Raw genomic sequence first — 20,512 nt, 5'->3', positions numbered from 1 at the left:
CTGCCCAAGAGAGCAGGGGAGCAAAGAGCCCCCAGTGATCTCCTGCCCACACAGCACGGGTGGGAAGAACAGGGGCCAGCTCAGGATGAGCCTCCTCCCCAGAGGGCATGTCCCGACCGATTACCTTCACCTGTGGGTTTTGTCTGTAAATACAGCAGAAACGGGTAGCTACAGTGCCAGTAACTGAATGCAAAGTAATTATATCTGAGTTTTACTAAAAATAGCACAAGCAGTTTGAAAGCTCTTCCACATGCTTTCTAGTATGATTACCCAGTATATAATTAGCATATACCAACACTAGTAATAATCCATGGATTGACTGCGTATACTTTGCTGTCAATTCAAGTCTTTCAGATGCAAACAGGCTGAAGACTGATTGACTAAGGTTGACAGGAACAGGACAGGCGAGATGAAGGATACGCAGTCACGCCAGGGCATTTAAAGCTGAGCACAGCTAACCCTGGGCACTCACACTGCCACCCCTGATTGTTGTCCTGCAGCCAGCTGACTCCATTCCAGGCACCACAAAAACATCACTTCTACCTGGCAACACACTGGTTTGTCCTTTCGGGTAGTCAGAGAAAAAGAAAGTCTTGTTAAAGTCAGTTCCTTTAGAAGAGTAATCAGAAGTTTCTGTTCATTTAGGACCCAAACCCAAAGGAAGTGCTGGCAGAAACCAAGGTCTTCATTCTTTTATTGTACCTAGTACTTCCTTACAGTGTTCCACAGCATTACTTACGCCATCATCTGCTTCCCTCTGCTTGTTTCTGGACTGCCACCCCTCTGTCTGCCACCCCTCCTAACTCAAAATACCACTGTATGCTTTGAATCCAACTCTTAGTCCACTGTAGTGAATTAGGTGAGGATTGAGATCTCTTCCAGCTGGTCCCCCCACACTCCACCCCCCCACCCCACCCCCTTCCCCCTGGCTTTAATTAACTTATAAGAATAATATTCAGGAACTTGCCACTGCCATAGTGATTAAGGTATGTGAAAGGCCATTAAGAGCATACTCAGTCCAATGTGGAAATGAAAAAGCATTTCTAATATATTTAAATTCATGCATAGTTGTGCATACAAACTTCTTCAGTAATAGAAGTTACACAGAACTTTATTCTGCCTACTAAAAAGGTTAATGTTTATCAGTCATTCTTAACACAAAATGCAAACGCATTTTCATTTGCCAAGATTCTCTAAGAAATTAATTATTTCACAATAACCTACTGTTACCTTTGTTACCAGTAACATTTGCTACATGTAAAAGAGACCAGAAGGAAAAAAAATTAACCAGACTTTTAGATAAAGAAGCAATAAATATAGGACACTTGCTTTGCAAAGGCTTGTATGTACCATGATTTTTGTTTCAGAAAAGATTCATCTGCTAGCAAAAGTTGAGCTATACAAGTTCTCTCAGTTGTTTCTGCAAATTTATAGTGAAGATTTTGTTGGTTTATTATTAATTATTATTTAAGTTTATCATCTTTAAATCTTGTCTGGGAAAACAAAAACACAACTTCTCCTCCTTACTGTCATTGTTGTGACATCTGCTGGCAAGAACTGGAAGAGTGTTTGTAGTCTGTGCTTGCTCCCATTACAAGGGCTCTCCCTCCAAAAAAAAAGTCATTCTATGACATCTCTCATTTGACACCTTTATTCATAAAAACACCTAGTTAAGTGTTGGTGCAATTGAGGTCTATCACAGAGAAATACAGTCGTAGATAGAAAAAAACTTCAATAGCTCATGCCTAAACAAGCCAAACAGAAGTCACACCAAGCTGCCCGTACACAGTTTAGCCTTTTAGCAACCTGTGTTAACTTCTGCACCCATTAATAATTTAGTCCTGGCCTCTTAATACACTGCAGGAAGAGGTAAACCTTCCATAAAGAAACACTTGGAACATCTCTCAAACCCAATCACATATATATGGTGATAAGGAAATGCAAGCATTTAAGAGGAGAATAACAAAACTGGGTGGGCAAACAAACAACAGAACAGTCAAAGTCACGGCTTGTTTTTTCAGCAAGGCCATGTTTTGGTGCAAGATCATTCATTAACCAACCCACCCTTGTTAAGTCATTTTTGTGACATCTACAACATACACATATCTTTCTCAAATCAGCTATTTGATGCCCAAGGGCCTCAGCCTTTGCAGAATTATTTCAAAAGATGATGTTGCTATCATCTTTTCTTACTGAAAGATTCACTGTGAAAGCAAATAAAAAAAAAAAAAGGACAAATGTACTGATGACAAAACACTTCATGCAGGAGCTGTGTTATCCATAAAGATAAAAGGGAACCAATGAAAGTATAATAAGTTGTGTCTGGAAGAAATCAAAAATATGTACAGCACGGAAGCTTCCCGAAGGTCAGACAGACTGATTCTCTAGGTAAGAAGGTGGACAGTATGAGCTAAAGGGCCTGAAAATTATATATATGAGACAGTCTGAAAATAATAAAGAGCAGTTCTGATCAGACAGGTCCTGTCCCTTGCATCAAGAAGTTCAGTGCCAACAGGCAACTCTGACAGTTCGTAACTGAGAGGGAGTATTTGAACCCCAAATGCTGTTTGTTGGGTGTTCGCTTTGTTTGTTTGTTTATTCCACCTGTCTTAATAATCAGACACTACTTTTGTTTCCAGCATCAGTGCAGTTCCATCCTCCCATGCACTTGTACTCTTTCCTATCCACCTGACTTCTAGCGTATGAGAAAAATCTACTGTCAGCCTGTTCTTTTCTGCAATTTTTGCTCGTGTCATAATTTTCAAAGAAAAGTGATGCACCTAAATAGGACACAGACATTGATGAAAACATTGCTTGGGAACACAGTGTTGGATATTCAGTGGTATGACATGAAATAAGTTGGAGGGAAGAGAGAGCTTTTAGAAGTTCTTGTGTCAGTGGAATGAGAAATGACTGATCACTTGGAAAGATTCTCCTTTTAAATGAAAGCAGAAGACAAGGAACAGACTGTTGAAAATCCTGACAGTTGGGAACGTGAACATTTCTAGAAAACAGGTAGTTTTAGAAAACATGAAGCAGTTTTAGAAAACATGAAACAACTCTACACCTTAACAACTGTAGCACCTAGTACCACACATACATGTTCCAAAGCCAAACTTCTTAACATACTAGATGTTCTGCAAGTAGCAGGACTGAAGCCAGCATAGCGCTGGCTTTAACAATAACTTCAGGATTTAATACTGGCTTTCAGGATTTTTTAGGACAAGGCATGACAGATCAGCATCGCTCTCCTAAATGTAGTATAGCTTGGTACAAAAGGCGCGATGGATTCTCTCTGCCAAGGCAGCAACAGCACTGCAACACACATAACACAGAAGAGCTGAGCCTTCTCCCACTTCTATTACATGCAACGTGAATTTTTCCTCACTGCAATAAAAGGATCTGTTTGTAAATATTCCATGGGGCTCCCTGGTGCATCCACCAGCCAAGTTTTTCCTACAGTGTATTGGAAAAGGACAAGACAAACTTTTAGAAGTTGGTATGTCACTGTTTTCAAGTAGGAAATTCTGTGAGTATGATGTAAGAACAGATGTTTCCAGTCTTCTGTCATTTGAAAACATGCCTTCAAAGCTGCTGCACAGCCTGCTCCAAAGCACTGTTTTTCTATGATTTAATGAATTACATTCTAGTTTTAGGGTCTGGCATTGTAAGAAACGCATCGTAATAAAGGTGCAACCATTTACAAATCAGAGACAGTTTCAGTTCACAGCACATGTGCAGATTTCCAGTTCAACTGCCACTAATTCAACACGTACACTGTGTGCTTTTTGTGCTGCGTCTCTGCGTACTGGCTGCTCATTAGACATCAGTCCTTACAACTACCTCTTACTCATAACAGTTCCTGTTCAGGTCTGTGCTGTGTGATCCTCTTAAACTCTTGTAGTAATTGTTTGTGTCTCTAGCTGCACTAATTGACACACTTACTGTTTTGCTGATACATGCATTTGCGCAATTCCATGTTCCCACCACTTCTTCCCTTACCAGGAATAAAAATTTGCTTATAAAATCTCCAACAGAAAGCAAATATGAGAGGTCACGGGTAACTTTATTCAAGTAACAGCAAATACTGCCCTGTGACATTTGCCTGGCTGTAGTCACAGTAGCTGGATAAGGAGTACAAGTCATCAAGCCAGTAGGACAAATAAGGCAATACTGAAACTGAATTAAGTGCTACTATGGGATTATTTTTTCTAAGGATATGAAAAAAAGAAGCTATGCCAAGAATGTCATCATTGCCATCTGACCTCACCACTGACAGAAGTTCTAACGGAAAAGTTGCACAAACAATGAAGGAAACAAGCAACCCAACACTGGCCAAATACTGGGCTGAATGACATCGTGGTTTGGAGAGACAGACATACATTTTGTGGCTGTCAGCAGAGTTTCACTGAGAGTCTAAAATGCTGATTGTCTGAGACTAAACCCTTTGGAATTAATCCAGCTGCTAAAATGACACTGGAGACCAATAAGGTTTCCCTAGCTAGGGATAAGAATACAAAACACAAAAGAAAAAGAAGCAAACAAAGAGAAAAAAATATTTTAGTTACAGAGCAGCTTTGTCTCCAGTTGCAGTCTTCCACTACTACAAAAGGTTAACCTCAACTCCTACTTCATAGCAGAAAACAGAAAAATCTCCTGCAAAGTTCTTAGCAATACTTTTTGGATAACACTTAAGATGTATAAAACATCCTTTAGATAAGCAAGAGTTAAACATCACTGGCTAAACAGGACATGTTATGGTGTTTATTGTTCAATTTCTCTGTGCCTTTTTTGCCCTCCCTCCTGGATCCCCCCCTACAGGGACTGTGCCTTCATTGCTTTATATCACTTGCACATATATTACACCATGCTCAAGATTTTTTCCAGCAGTACATGAACTCTTAGCAGTTCGAACAACGTTCAGACTAGCTGAGTAAAATGGAATTCTACCAGTTGTAACAAAAAAAAGTGATTGGAAAGACACGGCCTAAATACAGTACAATACTGAGTGACATTAAATATTTAAACAGTGACTAAGTCTTTCATAAAAAAACACCATTAATGAAAATGGCAATTAAATTCTATCTGTCCTCTCAGCTTGTAAGAAAGTTTAAGCTACATTGTGTTTCTCTCATCCAAAATACGCTCGGGTAGCTTATGCATCACTGAAGGCCACTTTGCAGAGACAGTAGAGATCTGCAGCAGATGGGCCAACGCAAGCAGAATCAGAACTGGATATCATGCAACATAAAAAAGATCAGTAGTGATGTTTTTAAAAAACAAAACAATCACATTATGGAGTTATACGGAACTCACTTGTTCAGCTGTTCTGGAAGTGGTTTTCAAGCTCTCAAACTTGTTTAAAACAAGCACCTTCAAATCTTCAGTTGGTATTGCTGGCACTCTACCGAGTGATACAAATACAATCAAGTTTTCTACTCTTAACAGCATACTCTTTTTTAGCATTACTTTTTTTTTTTTTTTTTTTTTTTTTTTTTTAGAAGACAAACTGCAGCTTGGGAAGTGGGAGCGGGGTTGCTACAACACGTCATCAACGTAGAGATCTCATCTTTATGCCTACTGTTCTAATTCCCCCCCAAGAAAAGTCAGGGGTAAGAAAGAGGTTCATAAACCATTAGACAGAACTCATCTTTTCACAGTTTTGAGGACGCTTTTCCATCTTTTGTCTAGAAAATGAGGTGCGAACGCTCACAAAACACATAGCTGAATCCAGCTTATACTTTATGAGCTTCCCAAAGGCACAGACATTGGGCATAAAGTGAGAAGTCAATGGCACACCAGTTTAGCTTCCTATTTGCAACTGAGAGGGAGGTTTAGGATCACATGCAATTTGAATTATTTCTCCCCATTTGTATATTTTGAGTCACTTTATTCTCAGTATGACTCCCACAAAATGAACATAAGCAAGCAGGCATAGGAGATGAAATCTCACATGCTGAAAGGTCACTGAGGAAAATAGCTTTGGCACGCCTGCAGTGAACCAAACAGCTAACCAGGAGGTTCACAATCTTCACAGCGTCCCTCTGTACCAAACTCCAGTGAAGCCACTGCTGCTTCTACTTCTAATTAATTAAGGGCTGGACTATCTTCTACCTTCTGCCGACCATAAACAGGGACAGAAATTAGCCCTTCCCCGAAGGCGCTAACGGAATGACAGCTAACGAAGATAAAATGTCTCCAACCAAAAGCCAAGTCCGAATTTCTGATACCACTGCTAATAGGGCAGTCACGGTCACAGGGCTGAGGAGAACAAAGCAGGAGAGTTCAGTGGAGACTTGCTTTGAAAATGAGAAAACGCTAGGGAGCCTACAAAGAGGAAAAGGTTGGAAATCTGCTACTCCTGAGTGGTGGGCAGCGTCTGGTCTCTATCAAGAGCCAGTAATTAGCGACACATAACTACAGCCAGCATGCTGCTTTCTGTCCAGGCCCGTACAGAACACAGGGCCTCAGTGAAACTGCTCTGCACCAAGGGGCAGTGTCCATCAAAGGGAGAGGAGAGAATTTAACACTTCATTGAGGCAAAAACTAAGCAGTTGAGTAAAAGAACTAATGTGTGGAAACATTTACATACATATGGAAGGGAAAACAGCCTTTACTCTAAGAGGGTGGCCGAACTGTCTCCTAATCAAGAAACAAACAGGATCTGGAAGAAGGGGGCCAACAGGAGAAATTAAACTGGTATAAATCTTCTAGAAGACTTGAATAATGGCTGTAAAAGCTAAAGATGTCCCACCAAAAAGATGGAAGACACAAAGGCTAAGCCCTTAAGTAGCTCATCAGAAGGGGAAAGAGCAAAGCTCTTTACTGCACAGAGAACTTGCTCACATAGTATAAATACAACTAGACTAAACACAGTGTTGTCTGTTTATTTCTACTCCTATGTCTTTTATTAAAAAACAAAACAAACAAACCTGCTTGTTCTGAGCAATATGATTAAACACAGTACTCAACCTCAATCACAATTAACTCATGCTAGTTAAAGTAACCTGGGTAACAGCAAGTCATTCCTCATCCTAACACTAACACACGGTAAATCTATAAAATGAGACTTCAGGACACCTCAGTGAGTGACCCAGCTGCCCAGAACTTCATCCACCTAACTGATATAGTTACAGAGCAGGTCTGTTCTGGGTTGAGTGAGTGGTGGAGTATTTTGGTAGCAGGGGAGGGGGCTATCGGGGCTGCCCCCTGTGAGAAGCTTCTCAAAGCTCCCCCAGCTCCAAGCCAGCTCCACTTCTGTTTGGGAAATTGAGCCCATCGGCTGCGCCTCTGCGATAACGTATTTAAGAAGTGACGTGGTGACGAGCAGTGGGACTTGTGAGGAGGAGTTGCTGCAGCTGCATGAACACCAAGGTCAGTGGAGGAACGGAGGAAGAAAGGAGGGGGGAGGTGTGCCGGAGCAGAGACCCCCCTGTACCCTGTGGGGAGACGGCAGGGCGGCCCCCCCCTGCCACCCATGAAGATCTACAGTGAAGCAGACATTGATTTATGGCCTGTGGCTCCTGGTCAGATGATCAAGGTTCTGCGCCTGAAGAAGGCCAGAGTCTCATGGGAAAAGGCAGCCCTGCTGCTGTAATTCAGTGCTGGGAGGATTGCAGCATGCGGGGGAGTCCCACACCGGAGCAGCTCGGGAAGGGCTGCAGCCGTGGGAGGGAATCCAGCCAGAGGAAGTTAGTGACCCATGACGGAGCAGTGTGGGGAACACTGCGGCCCGTGGGAGGAATTCAAGTCAGAGAAAGTTTGTGGAGGACTGTCTCCTGTGAGAGGGGGACCACGATGGAGCAGGAGGAACAAGTTTCGGACACTCCCCTCACCGAAGATGAAGGAAGTGGCAGCGCTGACTGCCCCCCCCATTCCCTGCCCCTGCGCCACTGGGGGAGGAGGTAGAGATATCGGGAGCAGAGCTGAGCCCGGGAAGAAGGGAGGGGTGGGGGGAAGGTGTTCTCAAGATGTGGCAATGCTTCTCACTGACCTACTCTGTTATGTGTTGTTAGTGTCTGTAATAAATGTATGGTTTTTTTTTTTTCTTCCCCAACAAGTCTGCCTTTTGCTCGTGACCACAAAAGGGGGATTTTTCCCCATCCCAGTCCTATCTTGAACCCCAAGCCTAGCTCTCTGTCCCTTCTCATTGCCAGAGGGGAAGGGAGAGAGAGCTGCTGCATTGTGGTTGGCTGCCAACCAGGCCTAAACCATGACAAGGTCCCAGTTCAAAAGGCACAGCTCAGGGAAGAACTGATAACACATTGGCCAGAGAGGCAAAAATAACCGCAAGAACTGCTAGTAACCGTTGGCCATACTGCAGGCTGTCTGCTGGTTATTGGGTTAATCGGTGAACCGGTTATCTGATACATACTTGAAGCCCAAGGCTCACAGAGGAGGCAGAACATCACAGCACTGAATAAGCTTTGGTAAAACGGACCAAGATGTCTTTTGGACATACTTATTTTTCAGTATCACTATCATAGACTATTTGTGCTAGAGTTTTGGTTTTAACTCACTTTCCATTATAAAGTATTTCAAATAAATGCAAAAAAAAAAAAAAAATCATGTTAGTCACCAAGGAAACAACCTCCACTCAGGTAGAATGCAGCAAGTGTTTAATATTAATCAGAGGAAGTCAAGAAATTAAGAAATATCATAGCTAGATGAAATACAGATGAGTTTCAAGTAGGTATTACATACTTATCTGAATTTGTGCAGGCCACTAAGGTAAATGTTTTCTGAAGCAATCATCATTTGAATTCCATCAAGTTATTTTCCACTATATCCCACAGAGATAACATAAAATCTCTGTTAAGTACTGTGATCCCCAGTTCCCAGAACTCACTATATGTTTTGGTTGACATTTCAGGTCACGTACATAAAGCATTTGAGAGTCTTGTCAGTTATGATGTGCACCTTTTAGTCTCAGTATTTGACAACTTACCACATATTGATCACGAGTTGTTCTGTCACCAATCTTTCCCGTAACTCAAACTTTCAGCCATTCACAGATTTATCAGTGATTTCCCTCCCTACCCCCAGATAGATTCACCATTTAAAGTTAGTTCCAAACCAGAGGAAATTTACGGTGCTAATGGAAGGATAATTGCTTCTTTCCCCCTCCATGCCACTTAGTGAATCCATATCAGATTCCACTGGGGAGGAGTAGAGAAGGACCAGTGATACGGACCCTCCCAGTTAGGAACTCAAATTCAAAAGCCAAGATGAGGCAGGTTGGGATAATGCACTCACAACAGATCCTCAGCTCCAGCTGTACTCATGAAGGAAGCTACTAGGCAGCAAATGTGTGGGGAGGGGTGCAGGGGAGTGCTGTGCAACTGCTTATACTATCTGTAACATTAATCTGCAAAGACAGTAATGCCTCCTGTCAGCTCTTAGGTTAGAGAGCGTTATCTCACTCCATTCTGTGGCTATTATTTCATATTTACAGTCCTCCTTTTCAGCTCCAAAATTCTGTTGTTACTGAAAGATAGTCAGGTTCACCTAATGCCTTATTTATGTCCCAACAACAAATTCAATAAAGTAACAGATGGTGGTTGATGAACCCTAGAAAATTTCAACACGTCCTTCCCTTCTCAGTTTCATCAGTTTAAAAGTAATCAATAATTCATATATAAACAATTAATTCAATGTCCCTCTCTTGTTCCTACAACAGCACAGAACCATCCAGACCACATGAAACAATTGCCTCAAACACCAGCCATGTTAAACAACTGCTCAGAAAGCCTTCAGCCTCCCCCTGACACAAAACATACTACCTGAAAGATGGTATTGCACAACTGGTTGTCTCCACAAAACAAATGCACAGCTAAAGAAAAGGATGTGTGAAGGTGTATTTATGAAAGGCAGCATTAAATTTTACAGAACAGATTCCTGGTATCCCCAAATTTACAACAGTACACATCTCAAAAAACTTAAGTGAGGAAAAAAAAACAGACCATACCAAACCAAACACCCTCTACTGCCTTGTCTGTCTAAGAAGGAGTGCAGAATTTTGCATAGAGAAATCTCTCTCTATAAGAAAGAAGATACTTGGCAAAAGGGGCTGGATTCAGAGGCACAGCCAGGTAGGACTGATGAGTCAGCAAGGGCTTTCAGGAAGAGGAGCCATTCTGAAAAGAAAAAAACTTGTCCTTCAGGAAAAAGGCTTCCTACTATAGTAGGGTTAAGAGGAAATCTTTGTTTGCTCACTGTTGGGAATATTTAAATTATTTTCTCTAAAAAGCGTGCATAATTAAGGCTGGCCTTGGTTGGCCTTCCAGCAACTACTGTAGCCACACCACTGGCTTCACACAGCTGGAGCAATGTTTACCAGAGTTGAAGAGCTGAGCTCTTCTCAGAACATGGTGGGTGGGCTGGGAACACTAGGCACAAAGTGTGCTCAGGCTGCACAGCGGCAAACGGCCTGTTCACCACCAGCAACGCCCTGCGCTTGGCTCCGAGTGCCCACTTCAAAGCCAAACCGTGCACCTCAGCTTGTCAGGCACCCCTTGATACCTCCTATAAACATCTTCTCATCAGCACATCCTCCCAGAAACGTCCATTAAATTACTCTTACAGCAGTGCAGAAAGGATTATTTATAAAGATCCACATTAGCAATCTTTTAGGGAATACTGCAGTAAGATAAGTGCAAGGGCACTTTTTGAAAGGGAGGAATGCTTTCCCATCACGAACCATTATCATGAGAACATTATCTTCAATACTTTAATACATTTGAGTCTAAAGGCTATACGTGCGGTTTGACTATTGGTCTGAAATGGACTGCATTTACTGTATTCACCTAGAAAATAACATTAAAAAAAAAGTTCTTTCTTTGTGTTTCTAAATCAAAGTATGAACAATCTATGGGGGAGGAGGGAGTGAATATTAAAAAAAAAAAAAAAAAAAAATCACAAGTTACTGATCCTAGTGACTGCTGAAATACTATGTGGAAAACAAAAATAATTTTAAACTACATGTTAAAATTATGTTTCAAATGCACCCCAAACTACATGAGCTCGTTTCACAAATGAAGCCTAGATTTAGGTAATATCAGAGGAAATCCAGGCAGTGATGGTTGTTGCTTTGGTCAGAATGCTGGCCTAACCTCCTCGTGCAATCCAGTCAAAGAAAGGTTCAAGAAAAAAAAAAAAAGAACACACAACAGGTAACTTGATATAAAAGCTTGCTCTGCAGAGGTTACAACATGTCCACCATACAGAAGTGGGGTATATTCTGAAGAGGGAATATATAAAGAACAGGCCAAAGAAATGCAAGACCCTTAAATCTAAAACACAGTCTAGGCTGTGCCACAAAAGTGTTCTGGAAGCACAGTCTGAGGAGCTACTTGAACATCGAAAGGTAGGACAAAAGCTCTCCTTTTGCACCATTTTATTATATCACTCTTGGTATAAATTGCCACTTCCATTTTCACATTAAAAAACCCCAAACCTACCACGGTTTATTCCTGTTAGCACAGCAAAGCTACCACCGTGACAGGGCATAGTTTGGATTATTTTTCATGTTACTTATGGTTATCTATTTGCAAACCTTTCCATTGGTGAAGAAGCAGTAAGATTGAGTTTCAGATCTTAGATTTTGTCATTCACAAAAAACATCTATCAAATTTGGAGTGATTGAAGGGTAGTAAGCATGAAACTTTATTATATAATTCCTAAAGCACATCGGTAGAACCCATTTAAGAGAGAAGAGAGGGTAACTGGTATTCTCTCCAACATTGTATGTTCCAGTGCAGCATTGTCATATTGCTTACCAAGCTGCACAGCATGGCTACTCACTCACAGTACTATCTAAACATGTATCTGCAGAGCACTGTGTGTTACAGCAACAAAGGAACTGAAAAACTAGTCTCTTAGGTGTCAGTGTTCCACCGTCAACCACTGCAGGGGACTAAGGATGGAGTGTTTTTAATAAGAAATTTCAAAAAACACCCTATGGTTAATGTGGGTAAAAAATAAAAATGAGTTATAAACCACAGAATCTTATTTTTCCTGGGTACACTGAACAATAGAGAAGAACATTCAAGTGGGGGCAGGGAGGGCAGTGGTTTTGAGCATTCAGGAAAAAATGCAAGTCTTCTTAAAGTTTTTAAAGTTCGACTATTAGTGGCATAGCCTGTTAGGCAGCAACCATATTTTTCCTGTGTATTCTGCAAATTTTATATCTATAGCTAACATGAAACTGAAGATTTCTGAAATCTGTAACAATACATCGGAATTAGAAGAATTTCTGAAGAGACATGCTGTGCTTGCTAAATAGAATTCACAAGTTATTCATTAATTCAGTAACAGCTTTTCTGAAGAATTTCTGACTCAAATGCCAGAGTTACAAATTCAAGGGTTCTAAGATCTAAGGGTGTCTGCTTTGTTACCAACTCCGTAATTATACCTTTAAATTTAAGTGCTTTTTACAGTTACATCAATACAAATAATACATGTTCCCTCTTGCTTCCTATTCTATACCTAGAGACTAAACCTTCATGTATGCTCAATGACAGACATGCAATGAACAAACTGCAACTGTACCCAGCAACCTTTCCCCTACTTTGATTTATCTTAATCATCTCAAAAAAAAAAAAAAAAAAATCTGGAGTCCATGATTTTATAAGCAGTTGTTACTCATGAGAGTAGCAACATGAGCAGAACCACCTCTGGGCTGTTAACTGCATCCCTACTTGCCCAGCTTTTTGATGTAACTACACCCAGCGCTGCTAAGGCTGTGTTGTGCTCCAGAGCTGCCCAGCTCAAAGCTCGTTTAGTTAAATCTACAAAGTGCTTTGACTGATTTTTCTCCTCACCTTCACTGCACCATTTCTGGCTCATCCAGAATTACCCCAAACTAGTCTGACAGCAGTCGTGTCCTTTGCCTCCAGCTCAGCCCATCCTATCCATAGTATTGGCTAACGCTGCAGACTGCCTCTTCAGCATATTTCCAACCTGGTTTTCCTGTTCAAAACCAGTCAGAAAAATCACACTACCTTCTAAATCCATAGAAGAGAAATGTTAATCCCCACGCCACTAGGCACAACAGTAATTAAAACCCCTCTGAAATCCACAATATCCAAAATTGAACTTGCCCGGTAGTTGGAAGGTCTTCAAGCCCACTTCAGTTGTGAGTTCTTACACTACAACACCACCGTGTTACTTCCTCAGAGTGGCTATATTTTTAAAAGAACAATTGGATGATCTCCTGGTGCTAGTGAATAGAAAAAAAAAAAAAAACACACAAAAACCCCCAAACCACTCAATATTGCCTTCACTGCACGCACAATTTCCCTTATTGTTAAGCACAATAATGCTCGGATGCCATTATCAGTGTCTAGGCCCATGGCATTGTAATTTATTTTCTTTTCCAAACCAGCTCCAAAACTTTCCCCACAACCTGAAAACACAGAATCCTTTTTCTGGGGGCTTAGTTCTTACAAAGCAGGATCGGGTTAGTCTAATAAAAACACTGACATGCTGTTATCTCTCAGTCACCAATCTTTTAGCTCAGCAAAAAGATTAAACTTAAAGACAAGCAGAAGTTGTATTTCATTGAAAACATGAAAGCAGCCATCCTTATAAGCCTTTTCCTCCTCACAGGCAAGAGAATTGGTTTACTAGTAATATCAGCATTAACAGGTATAATTCCAACTTTCTAGTACTTGCATAGGATATACACACTCATGGCCTGCAGACCCTCATCTAACCTGTGCTCCAGATCCCATCAGGAATATGATGTACTTGACTTCTAATGAGTCATTTCAGAAGGATATAAGAGGTAAATACCACATACAAGCATACAGCATCGTAAGCAATCTTATAATTTATACGCATCAGGCACAGATTACTTCAGTGACAGTAAAAATTATGCAAAACTGGTTGTATTTTTAATTTTCTGCCTTGCTTTTCAAAAAAGGTAGTCCTGACTTTTTCAAGGACATTTTAAATTAATATTCCATGTAGTTTGTGGGGATTCTCACAGTAAAATACATGATTGCACAAGGATTGCACTGCATCAAATGAGAAAGACACACCTAATCCAATGGGAACATGATCCGCACTTTTCAGAGCATATTTAAATAAGAGTTTGTTGGATTAAATTGTAGAAATAAATGTTACACTCAGGATGAGACTAAAACTGTTGTTTCCTCACTTAACCTCTCATGCCCTGACTAGAGACGAGAAAGCACCTATTCCTTGCTTGCCCTTCTGCTGTCCAGTTACTCCACACCTTCACTTCTCTCCCACTGCAGGTCTCTGTATCTGTTGTGCATAAGGCAGGCAGTACACACCTGGACCTATGAAGACAGATGCCTAACAGCAAAATAGTGGAGAAAACATCAGGAAAAGATTTTATTTTTCCTGACAAGCCCACAAGCGCTATCTTCCAATGCAGCAAAGAAAGCTAAATTGTACTGCTACTCCATTGCACACGTCAGAGATTTTTCCAACAGTTTTTCAGAGCTTCTGGAAAAAAATTCCTGTAAGTTTCCATCTCCCCAAAACACCATCATACATTTCACTCTTCCTCTCCTGTTACTCCGATGTTGTTTCTTTCCACCTCTAGTCCTGTTCTTGCAGATGGTGGTAAGAATATAACAATGTTCCTTTCATTTTGCTCTTGCATACTTTCTAAAAGCACCCAGATTAAATATTTTCAATCTTTTCGCACATAAATAGATATTTTTAAAGCTACATTTGCATGAATTTTAAACATCCTGAATTATTTTAAAAGGGAATATACACGTACAAGTGGCCCATGGCAGTAGCACATTAGCTTCTCCCACACCAAGCAGAAAATTAAGTGCTGACAGCAGGTGATGATTACAAACAAACAAAACAGCAACAACAAAAAAAACTTTCAAAAGTCAGTGCTGCAGCAGCCCAGCCAGAAGGTAGAGACCAGTATAAGAGATTGATATAAACCCCAACAATTGTACATTCATCAGGTCTATTGTAAAAGCTGCTTTCCCAAAATAAAAGCAACACATGTTGTTGTTCACATTTTTACTTATTGCTCAACAAGGGAAGAATATCCTTGAAGGTCTACAAGCAGTAGTAAAATGCCCTGTTGAATGTTCCCAGGCTTTTGACACAAGGTGGGTTGCATTCTCATAAGCCTAAATTTTTTATTCTATTGGTATTGACTGAACCTTGCTACCTTTTCTCTAAACTCTTTTGTTTCTAATCATTCCTTTGTACTTTGTTACCTCAACATTCTTAGGGCAGGGTCAGAGGTCTGAGTAAATAGATACTCATTACACTTACAGGAAAAAAAAAAAAAAAAAAGACATGGAAAAAACCCCAGCATTTTAAAACTAGAATTTCTAATGTCAAAAATTAGGGGCTTATATGCTTTCACTTAAAAACATACCTTGCAAATGAGCTTATTGTATTTATTTTTTTTTTTAATGAAACACAAGTTTCTTTTATAAACTCTTCACTTCAAGAGCTAATGATTTTTCCCTCACAGTTCTACTGTTACTTTCACATTTTAAATGAGTTAAAAATACCTCAACTTATTCTTGAACTGTGTGGGAAACATCATGACACTCAATACAGTGAGTGCTTCAAAGCAGTAAAAATCTACAAAGACAACTCACGTGTTTGAAGGTCAAGGGTTGTGGGAGAGAGTGTTTGCTTGTTTAATTTTTTTTAAATAGCGGAAGCATGACATACAACTCCCCACTGCCCCTAACCATTCCTAATTTCACAGAATTCTCTCTTGAACAAATGAGACAAGTCCCAAAATGTGGCAAATGCCAGAGCTACACATGAGAATCTAATACTAAACATTAAAAACCACTTCCCATTTTTATGATACTTCTTTCTATACTATGTGAGAGTGACTAACATGCATGAGATCCCCTGCGAAGAGAACTTCTGAGGACTGTCAGATCATGGTGCTCAATACAAACAAAGGAAATGACCTGAGAGAGGGGGAAAGGCTGAAAATTAAAACAAACCTACATAATCAATTTGGCTTTTTCTTTACAAGAAGAAACTAACACCTACAGGGTGATTCAGAACATCAGACATGGGCCTTAGATGGAGGGGCAAAGTAAATGTAAAGTCTAGTTCTGTTCATGCTGAGGTCCAGCTCCCCCACCCCAGACAAAGGCAGAGCCAGGAGGGCAAGCACCCGTGTCCCTGTATGTCTGGCCACTGCGCCAGGATACACTCAGCAGCTGTGGATCTGGAGTAGGCTGGAAACAGGATTCAAACCGAAGAACAGCAAAGCTGCTCTCTGCCAACAATGGTTTACAACCCCCAGCAATGAGGAGCTGAACAAGTGGCTTGAGAAAGTCACCACCTCTTCGAGAGAAACCCTGCCAGTGTTGAGGCCACTACACTGCACAAGGAAACCAAGAGCCAACCGCAGGGCCAAGAGCAAGGAAATCACTCGGCAAAGCGCGAACCAGCAGAAAGCCATTGCAGTCAAACACATGTCCAACTTAAGCTGCAATCATCTTTTTTGCTACCAAATGTAATCGGTCATAAACCCTTAGCTTTACACTACTGATACAATTTGTTTCTTTCTTAAACACAAAAGATTAAAGAGCCATTTTCCTTTCATTTCATGGCCCCTTAGTTTCTCAAGTTCTAACATAGCATATTCACATTTGGGTCACACTTACAGCATTCTGTTTGTCCAACCATTTCCACTGGATTGTTAGATACTTCAATGATTTCTTTTTGTAGAGCAGTTTCTAAAAGTTTATTTTTCCAATTAGAGTCAGATGCTACTGTAATTTTCACAATTTGAAAGAGATTTGTACATTTCAAAGCAACCCTATCAGATAACAATGAACAAGCCACACTACATGGAAAACATTTAAAACAGAAAACCAAGAATAAATTTTAAAAAATAAATAAATCTGGTTTTACAGCTGTTTTACAGGAAACATAACAACCTCCGATTTTAAGACTAATGGACATCAGACTATTTACTGGCTTTTGTATGCAGAAGCATCTACCACAATTACTAATAAGAAACTCCCCAGCCCCTAAGCATTTGAGTTTCAGGAACACCCCTTGCAAACCCTGATGGAGAGAGGACATCTGCTGGTAGCAAAGATTAGTGTAAGCAGTAAACACCAAACCAACAGTTCAACAAAATTGCAATACCAAACTAAAAATCCACTAGTGCTCCTGACTATTCTGCAAACTTCTACTCCTGCCACCAAATAAACACTAGAAAAAAGCAAAACAAAAAACAAACCAGAACACAGCAAAATATATTCTCTCAAGGACACAAACTAACATTAAGTAGACAAAATTATGAACTTTAGTAATTGTTATAAAATTATAAATAATAGTAAAATTATAAAATTAGTAATTATTTTAAAATTATAACTTTAGTAATATTTACAGAATAAAAGATATTTTATTTAAGCTCTACTTTTTATTATCAGCAAGCACACAGAAAGCAACATCAAATACCTAGATATTTTTTTAAAATTCATCACGTATATAAAGTGAAAGAGGAACATCAAAACACACCAATACAAAAAATGGCAAGTGGCAAGTCTAGATTAACATGCCATCATTATTTGATTATTTACATGTCCAGCTACATGATATAGTAGCTCTCACCTGATGATATTAAAATAAAAAAAGTTAAAATTAAATGAGGCCTCTGGTTTATTTTGCATTTACTTTTTAAAAATACATATAACACGTAGATCTAAAAAGGCAAAATTTTAAGTTGACTACAAGCAAACCTTTGCACATATCAGGAGAATTTTCTGCTTTATGATATTTCAGGTTATTTCTAGATGCAATTAGCTTTTAGAAGATCCTACGATAGACTCCAAATTCATTACCATGAACTTTTGCCTAATACAGATCTGTACAAAACAGGATGCAACTGGTAAAATAGCAAGCCTTGCGATTTGTTTTAACTGACTGAAATAAAACAAATATCACTTCAAAAAATAAAGGTCTTGAAAGGCTTTTTTTTTTTTTTTCTTTTAAAAACATCAGGAATTGAGTTACACTAATAAGACTTGGTTGAAAATATCTTAGTTCACATAAACAAGAAAAACTTGTCTGCTCTGCAGATTAAGAAATTCCAACACAAAAAACCTGATCCGGAAGCACAGCTGCAACTACTAAAATAGAGAATGGCCATTTCAAACTCTTCAGTCCCACCTTCTCTCAAACAAAAGTAATAAGAATAAACTATCTTCTTCCTAAACTGGAAAGGAATACCCTGTGGGATGGACCAAGATGTAAGTAATTTCTAGGTAAAACTATCAATATCAAGAGAATGCAAGCAGAAATAGATGAGTAAAGGTATCATCTCCAAAGTAACACTGGTCAGAAACATGAAACTAAGAGACAAAATACAAACAAGGCTAATTCTGTTCTTCAGTTATATAATATGGCAACACAAGTGCAAGTAAAGCATTTTGCTGACTGTGACCACAGAATAAGTGCTTCTTGACAAACAAGTTTTATGATTGATGAACAGAGCGTGAGGACTCTTTCTTAACAATAACAATCAAATCACAGTTCCTTCCCAAACTTCACTTCTTTGGTGAAACAGTTAAAACTTCACACTTTCTATATTTATTTTTCATATTCCATTAAACCACACGCACGTAAAAGCTTCCGCAACAAAGCGTGGTCTAAAAACTTCATCACAAGAAATACATGCATACATTAAAGAGAACAAAAAAATATTTAGGCCTTACCCCAACTTCCCAGCCTTCTCCAGTGATGTAAGCCATCATTTAAAGATGTGCGATGCAGGTGTTTATGTTCCGTTTGTAAAGGAGAACACTTGGATTCAGAAGGCAGCTCATCAGCTATAAAGCCCCTACCACCAAATTGCAGGCGAGCAGCTCCAAACCGCCATCACCTCGGGTGCGTGCTGCTTCCAGAAACGCACCTAAGGTGTGAACGTGAGCACACCTTGACTTCCCAAAGTGATCCACCATACCTGCGCTCTCCAGCATTTAAAATACACCTGCCTCAACACAGCCCCTCCTCCTGGCCTCGGGGCAGAACCCCCGCCCCGCCCGCCCACAGCTGAGGCCCATAACTGCCGGGGGTAGCCCGCCGGCCGGCTCACCTCCACCGGGCGGGAAAGGGGGGGATGAGGTACGTGGGATTCGTCCTGCAGCCTACTGCGAGAAAAACTTCAAACGCCAACTGCGAACACGCTTTAGTTGTGCAAACGGCCGGGGATGAACTGGCTGCGATCAGGTGTCAGGCCTTGGGGCGCGGTGGCCGTGCCCTCCGACACGGCGGGCAGACGGGCCCGCCGGGCCCAGGGACACCTGCCGCGCCGTCCCCGGGCTCCTCCGCGCCCCCCCAAGGACGGGCCCGCCTCGTTTTTAAGGCAGAAAAGGGTAAAACAACGGGCGGCAGAGGCAGGACCCTGCGTTCAACCCTGCGCTGGGCGCCCGGAGGGGCCGGGGAGGGCGGGCGCGGCCCGGCTGAGGGGAGCGGCGGCCGCGCGAGCCGCCGGCGCGAGGCGGGCTGGGCCCCGCCGCCCCCCTGCCCACAGCCAGACCCTCTCGTTATTACCCTACTTTTTATTACGATTTTTATTATACTGGAGCAAAATGCATCTACGTCAGCTACTCCACTGTTTATTCCCATACTTTATTTTCTTTCATGGTTGTCTTAGGCAAGATCACGGAGTTCTCCATCCAAGCAAGACAATTCAGAGCACGTGTCTCCAGCTCTGGCCTGCTGTCAAACACCCCCCGGGGGGGGCTCGGGTCTAATCCCAATGCTACCACCGCCTCTGCAGTCGTTTAGCACAGATAACGTCCAATAAAAAAAAAAAATGCACGCTACTCGCCCATCCTCTGGGTTATGTTTTATACACAAACGCACACCTTGAAATAGAGATCAATTTCTTTGACTGGTTTCTGCCATCTCATGCTAAATTGGGATTAAAACAGCAGTTGGTGGTAGCTAAGCCTCTTTTTTAATAGATGTGGCAGAGTCTGTAAGTAAATACAGTTCATGTTAGCATGGGACTGCACTTAAACTGTGATCGCTGACTACACCATAAAGGTCTTAAAAGAGCAAGGGGAATGTGTACATCTGAAAACATGGCTGATGCATTACTTCAGTGGCTCTATTTAAGCCCCAGGCTCAGCTTTCCCAACCTGCCAAGGAAGGAGCAGAGCCCAAATAAGCAACAGAAGCAGCTATAAAAAGACTAGACCCTTTTAGTAGATGAAGCAACATTTTAGCTAACAGAAAACTACAAGTTCCATACAGGCTCTTAAAAGAAAAATAAGATGTTTCAACTGATTGCAAAGCCATAACCAAGAGGTGACCAGCTAGACCATGGCAGCACATAAGTGTGTAAGAAGTGAACAGGTAGCAAGGTGTCACAGGTACAGTATTGCTCAGGACAGAGACTCCCAGCATTTTTAAAAGGGAGGAGCACTGTGCCTTTGAGGAGAATGAGAATGTTAATCTTCTCTAGTATTCAAATTACTTCGAAAATAAGATTTTTTTTTTCTTTTGTAGACTT

The sequence above is a fragment of the Tyto alba genome, unplaced genomic scaffold (genome assembly GCF_018691265.1).
Source record: "Tyto alba isolate M040663 unplaced genomic scaffold, T.alba_DEE_v4.0 Super-Scaffold_26, whole genome shotgun sequence".
Classification (NCBI taxonomy): Eukaryota; Metazoa; Chordata; class Aves; order Strigiformes; family Tytonidae; genus Tyto; species Tyto alba.
This window is presented reverse-complemented; position numbering follows the sequence as displayed.